Raw genomic sequence first — 7,436 nt, forward strand, 5'->3', positions numbered from 1 at the left:
AAATTGCTTACAATGTTTCTATATTTTGTGAAAAAATACAGAATGGTTTAAAGTGAATTTCATACTAACCAAAAAGTTGCAAGGAACCAATGCATTGAAGGGGCACTGGGAACAAAAAAGAATCTTAAAATAAAAATTCTTAACAACAAAAACTAATTGTCATTGTTTAACAAGTGGTGTGTTGACAAAAGCAGACATGCCTATCCGTACACTCTCTAAGTTAAATAAAATTAAGAATCATATGAGGAATCAGAATAAGTGTCCTTTGTTGATGGCATTTTATCCCAAAGATCCAAAGAAAAAGAATAAGATATATGACATACAACCAATACAATAAACAATACAAAATGTGAGAAACTAACACACACTGGTATGTTTGTGTCCCAAAAAGAGCACTAAATGGAGACACACAACAAACTATACATCATTCAGTTTACTTCTACTTTATGTAAATTAATGAAGCTGATCATCAGGAGCAAATCAGAGACTTCTCTCTACAATAATAACCCAGCAAACAGGTATTGATTCAGAAGGTTTGAATTCTGTCTAATGAACCTCAAGTACAGGCAACAATATCACAACACTAGTTAATGAGTGGCAAAATTCCTCTGGGTGTCTGATCAACATTTATTCCTTAATTGTGTTATTTGGCCATATATCTCTGTAGTGTGTGGGACCTGTGTGCAGAATGGTTTCTACAATGCCCTACATAATAAAAACCTGACACAATTAGAGTTATTTTCTGTTTCTGAACTACTTTAGGATACCCTGAGATCTTGAGAGGTGATACTGAATTAAATTTCTTTTTCAAGTGAATGCAAAGATGTCACTGCAAAAGGCATAAACAAACATATTCTGCCTTTGATAGTCAAATTTTGGGTGTTGAACAGATTGCTTGAAGAATTTTCATCATTTACAAAGCAAGCATACAAAGCAACATAATGAATATTCATAACAGTAATAACAAGAAGTAGATTTGAGAAGGATTTTGAAAGCTATTGAAATGGGAAACACTGTAGCCAATGAAATTTAATTCAAATTGATACTCTTTGGAAATATAGATGAATTCTGTATAGCATATAAAATGTAGATACCTGAATTTTATGAACATAAAATTTTTGAAAAAGGCAATACCAATTCATATAATTACTAATAAAATTTGCAGGCTCACAGGCTTCATAAACAGTAATGAAGCACAAAAGCAGAAAGTTGGTGTGAATCCTTGTAAGTGGTCATAACATTTTCAATTCTAGTCACTGGACTTGAGAAAAAACCTGAAGTCTCTAAAGATTTATGCAAAGCATTCTAGGTTTTCAATCATTAACAGGATTTTACCAAATTCTGTTAACTCTCAAATTTCCAAACATGTTGTTATTGGTAAATGTTCAGTTGGTTGTTCAAAACTTTTATATATTGTAAAAATGCTTTCACCTGTGGCAAAAGACAATCATCTGATTAGTGAGGGGCTGGTGAGGATTTTCCACTGTTTAATTTCTACTTCAAAATGTACAAGCTACAAAGTCAAGGAATGGCAGACCAGCTCAGCTGAGTGGAATGTGCATCCGATGCAATGTAGGAAGTCACGAACACTCATAGCAACATAGACAATTACAAGTACAGGAAATGCCTCCAGCTGCAACAGATTCTCAGTTTTGGAGCTTGTACAGCAACCAGTTACTAGGGGATATCTGTACATCTGAGAACTCTTTGGATCCTACATTTGGAGAAGTCGTCATACTGCAGTCCAAGAGTTTGCCCTTTGGGGAATGGCGACTGCCAAGGCACTAAAGGAGGAACAATCAGGTATTGCAGGAGATCCCCAAGTTCTTCAGAAAATAATTTTCCCTTTCATATATTGGGCAAAGGTGATAGTTCCAAAGGGGAGAGCGACCTGAGCCAGGGGAGTGGCACCACATTCAGATGCACAGGAGGGTAGGAAGACAAATGAGACAGCAATGGTCACAGGAGGTTCAATAATTTGAGGGACAGAAAGACATTTGTATGGTGATAGCCATGTCTCCAGGATGATATGTTGTCTCATCTGGTTTAACAGCTATTATTGACAAAATGTTAAAGTCAAAAAATTAAAAGTGAAATAGCAGAGAGTGTAGGAAACCATTATAATTCCTATCCCCATTCCCTTTCCTAGTGGCCACCCATTTCAATTCCTAAACCTTTCTAACATATCAGTCCATGGCCTCTTCTTCTGCCGTGATGAAACCACTTTCAGGTTGGAGGAGAAACACCTCATATTCAGTTTTTTAACCAACTTGATGACATTAACATATATTTCTCCAAATTCCAGTATTTCCCCACCCCCCTTCTCTCTTTTTCCTTTCCCCACTCTGGCCTCTTACTCTTCCCCTCACTGGCCAATCACCTCCTGCTGGTGCCCCTCCTTCCCTTTCTCCCATGATCCACTCACCTCTCTAATTAGATTCCTTCTTCTCCAGTCCTTAGCCTTTCCACTTATCTCCTCCCTGCTTCTTACGTCATCCTCACTCCCCCTCCCCCCCAACCCACCTGGCTTCACCTACCACCTTCTTACCTCCCTTCCACACAACTTCTATTCTGGCATCTTTCCCTTTCTTTTCCAGTCCTGATGGAAAGTAGCTCATTTTCAGTTTATTGGTAGAATACCACACAGAATAAGAAATTACTCAGTACTTAATGATTTAGAGCAAGGAACAGTACGTCAGCTTTCAAAACTTGCTGATGATACGAAAAAAGGCGGAAGGGCATGTTGTGATAAGGATACTATAATTCTGAAACAGGATATAAAAAGATTGAACTTGTGGGCACAAGATTGCAGACAGCATTTAGTATCAGAAAGTGTGAGGTCACGCACTTGGATTAAAGAATTCAAAAAGCAGATTATTTTCTAAATGCAGAGTGAATGAAAGTGAGCAAAATACAGAGGGATCAAGGTCCACATGTTAAGGCAAATAGCATTTTGACTTCTGTTGCAAAAGGATGCTGTTTAAAAATAGAGAGGTTTTGGTGAGGCCGCACCTGCAATACTGTGTATAGTTCTTATCCTCTTACCTAAAGGAAAAGTAACATTGGCGGCAGTCCAAAGGAGATTCACCAGGCTGATTCCTAGGGGAAGAAGGCTGCCCTAACAAGAGGGACTGAATAGTTTGGATATGTATTCCTTGGTATTCAGAAGAATGAGGACGCAGTGCAAATGATACTAAAATAGATGGTATCATAGATAGTGAAGAAGGTTACCAAAAATTACATGAGAAACTTGTCCATCTAGGTAAGTGGAATGAAGATTGGCAAATGGCTTTAAATTTAAACAAGTGCAAAATCTTGCATTTTAAGAAGTCAAACAGGATAGGACTTAATCAGTGAACAGTCAGACCTTGGGGAGTGTTGTGGAACACAGGAACTTAGGAGTACAAGTATTTAGTTCACTAAAATTTGGTCCACAAGACAGGTGGACAAGGAGGTGAAGAAGATGCTTGGCACGTTGGTCTTCATCTGTCAAGGCACTAACTATTGGAGTTAGGACATTATATTGCAGTTGTACAAGATATTGATGAGACCAGACTCGGAAGTAATTATGTAGAGTTTGGTTGCTCCTTTATAGGAAAGACAGCATTAAATTAGAAATAGTGCAAAGCATATTTAAAAAGATGTTATCAGAACTTGAAGGACTGAGTTATACAGAGATTGGGCAGGTTAGGGCTTTATCTCTTGGAACAAGTGCGATTAAAGGGCAACTTTATAGAGGTGTATAAAATCATGAGGGACCCACAAGGAAAAAAGAACTAAAAACTAGCTGACAGAGATTGAAGATGAGAGGTCAAAGATTTAAAAGGGACATAAAGGGCAACTTCTTCACACAAACAGTGGTGCATTTCCAGGTATAATAATATGCAAAAGACATTTGGATAAATACATGGATAGCAGAGATTTAGAGGAATATAGGCCAAACACAGGCAAATGAAACTAGCCTGGGACTAGTGCGCAATGACAAGTTGGGCTGAAGGGCCTGTTTCCACATTGTACTACTCTGGAACTAATGAGGAGTTACTTTCTGTGAATGTATAAGATCCTAAAGGTGGTTGACATTGTAGATGTTGGGATGTTTTCACTGGGGGAAGAGTCTCTTATAAGAAGGCATAACTAAAAGATAAGGAACCAATCATTTAAAACTGATGTAGAAATTACTTCTTGCACAAGTTGGAGAATATCGAGAATTCCCTTCCCTGGCAGATAGCGAAAGCTAAATCAATGCAAGTGTTTACAATGAACCTGGATAAATATTTGATAGTTCAACGAATGGAGGAGTATGGATAAATAGCAGAAGAGTTGAGGCCGGAATAGTTCAGCCATAATCACAATAAATGGGGTGCAGGCTTGTTGGACATGATGGCCTACTCCTGCAGTTACTTTATTATGTTCTTTTATGCCACTGTTGCTAAATAGCTACATATCATTTTTAAAAGGGGACCACAGACAGTGAGAAGTTGCAGAATATATCGTTAGGGTTTAGCCAGCTAGTTTTAAAAAAATTAGTAATCAGGACCACAAAGGTAGTAGACTCCAGATTAATGCCAGGATGATATGTGAGTGAGTACAGAGACAGGAAGATAAAGCAGTTGAATGAGTCACTGGAGAAATGGTGGGAGACAGGAGAACTTTAGATTCCCAAGGAATTGGAACCTTTTCGGGGGAAAATAGGACTTTCATAAGCCTTTCAAGTTGAATTTCCACAGGATTGTTACCAATTTCCCAGTTAGAGAGTTTGCAAGTGCTCTTGGTGAGTGTTAAACTGGTTTGGCAGGGATAGAAAAGTTTATAAAACACTTGCGGGGCCTTAGCTGGAGTGATGTGTTCAATCTGGTCACCATATTTTAAAAGGATGTGAACATGTATGCAAGATTTGTAATTAACAGAAGATTTACAAAAATGGTTGTTCAGGTGAGTAATTACAAGGATAGAGAGCTTGGGGCTGTTTACTGATGCACTATCAATAATTCTCGGAGACGGGAGGTGAACGATAGGCTTTTATTAGCAGCAAAAGGGACCATGACATCTTGGAGACTGAGGAAGGAGCCACAGGAGCAGTCAGCAGAGGGGCGTGTGCAGACAGGTATAGTGTACCACATTTACGTTGAAGAAAAGGTTGAGTGGAGATTTAAAAAGAACTAAATTAAATGATGCAGGGTCTGGACAGAGTGATTGTGGGAGAATGTCCCCTATGATAATGGGGTCAAGGACTGGAAGTCACAGGTATAAAACAAAAAAGGAACAACATCATAATGATGTGAGCAAAAACAGCTTTATATAACATTTGGTGAACTCAAATTCTATTGTGACCTTAAAGAGGGAACTGGATAACTATGTACAAATATATTAAAGAGGTTCAAGAGGCAGTGCCTCAAGGAGGCAACATCCATCGCTAATGACCCTCACCATCCAGGATATGCAAATGTAGCAAAAATAGATAACTATTGTTGAAAGATTTCCAACCCTTTTGCTGTTATCAAGGGCTAGTTAAAAAGTATGGAGCAGGAACTCTCAGAGCATCATATAGCTCCAAGCCTCAAGATAGAATGAACTCTTGTTTACCATGGTAAGTACATGATTGACAAGTATAATAGCTTATAAACATGAAAAAAAGGCTTACTTGTATTGTTAATTCAATGAAATCAAGGATACAGTAATTTTGGATTAACAGCTTGCTGTTACTAACAATTTATTATCAGTTCAGCAAAGGCTTCTAGGTAGTGCCAGCTGACAAAGTCAAAATCAGGGAACATGCTGAATGTTATTCCCAAGACTACATGAGATGAGCCAAACCAATGAGGAACTTGTCATACTGTTTGAGGATTTCTACTATTCTGTGAACAGTGTAAAATAAGGAAGTAATTAACAAAAGACAGTAGCTTCACTGGACTGAGAGTATTTTAAAACGAGAATTTTATTCTGTTAGAAACATGAAAGGCTTGCAGTGACCTCCAGAGGAACTATGGTAAACATAAATAATAATCCTATTCTTTCTCAAAGCATCTATTTGTTTTTTAATTCAAAATTACTCTTAATATATTAAGGTTAAATGAAAGGATAACGGTATATATCCCTCAAGGCTGAACAGTAGTTCAATTTAATTTCCCCTCCTGATCCCCCAACCTCTTACTTTACATGTGTTTCAAAAATTTATCTTGTTTTTAAATTATTTCTTAACTTAATTTATTTTATTTTGAGACATATGTGACTATTGGGTGGACTGTAGATATGGTCTCATTCAGTTTTTCTGTGTTTTCATCCAATTGGTGGGTGGGTGATATGTTACTTTTTGGGCAAGGGAGGGGTTGGGGATTCAGGGTTTGATGTTTTTCTGTGTAGCCAATCTATTAGTTTTTTGTGAGCGAGAGAGAATGTTGGGGGTTTGATACATTAGCCACCATTTTCCAGATGGGCGATATGTTGGTCCTTGTGTGAGGGATGGGTTAAGGGTTTGTGGTTTGCGAGTTTTGTTTTTCTCTTCTTGTGAACAACTTCCATGGGTTTTCTGTATTTTGTGGCTATCTGGCAAAGACAAATCTCGAAGTTGTATTCTGTGTACATACTTTGATAATAAAATGAATCTTTGAACCTTTTAATTCACTCCTAAATGGGTGTCCCTTTATCCTAAGCTGAGAATTCCCTCTCTTTCTGCATTCTAGCACCAGGAAAATCATCTTCCTGTCACATAGCTTGTTCAGCTCCCACAGAATTGTGCTTAACTAAGATCAACTCCCCATTTTCCTTAATATTGTATTGTATAGACCCAGTCTGCAAATGGAACTTCCTAATTTTAATTCTGAGAATTATAGGTGTTCATCAACCAAAGAATAAGGGAATATGAAGCTAACGTGAATATTTAGAATTCAGCTAGCGATAAGCCATTATCTCAGAGTTAAAGAGCCAAATTGCCTCATCCCTTGTTTCAATTTATTCAGAAAACACTATTTTTGCTGACGAGACCTGCATCTATTTCACAGACCATATTGCACAGGAAGTGAGAACTTACTGAGCCTTTTTCAAATACCAGTTAAAGTCAACGACTTTACTAGGCAAGATAACATATTCCTTCAGTTCAGTTCAAGTTTATTGTCATTCAACTATACATATGCATACAGCTGAAACATCATTCCTCTGGGGTCAAAATGCAAAGCACAGTGCATATAGTTTAGACACAGCACATAGTCACATACTGTTCCTTGAACAACATGTTGCAGAACAATACTGATGCTGGAAATCTGTAGATACTGCAGGTCAATCAAGACAGACAAACTGATTTGATATTTCTGTCATCAAATCAGGCATCCAGCATTAGTACTGATAATCTGATAACTTCATGGCTACCATAAGTGATAATAAATTTTAATTTTATTTCAAAATTATTTATGCTTGGAGGTGCTGTAGGGGTTTTTTTTAAA

Source organism: Hypanus sabinus, chromosome 13 (assembly GCF_030144855.1).
Source record: "Hypanus sabinus isolate sHypSab1 chromosome 13, sHypSab1.hap1, whole genome shotgun sequence".
In the NCBI taxonomy this organism is placed as follows: Eukaryota; Metazoa; Chordata; class Chondrichthyes; order Myliobatiformes; family Dasyatidae; genus Hypanus; species Hypanus sabinus.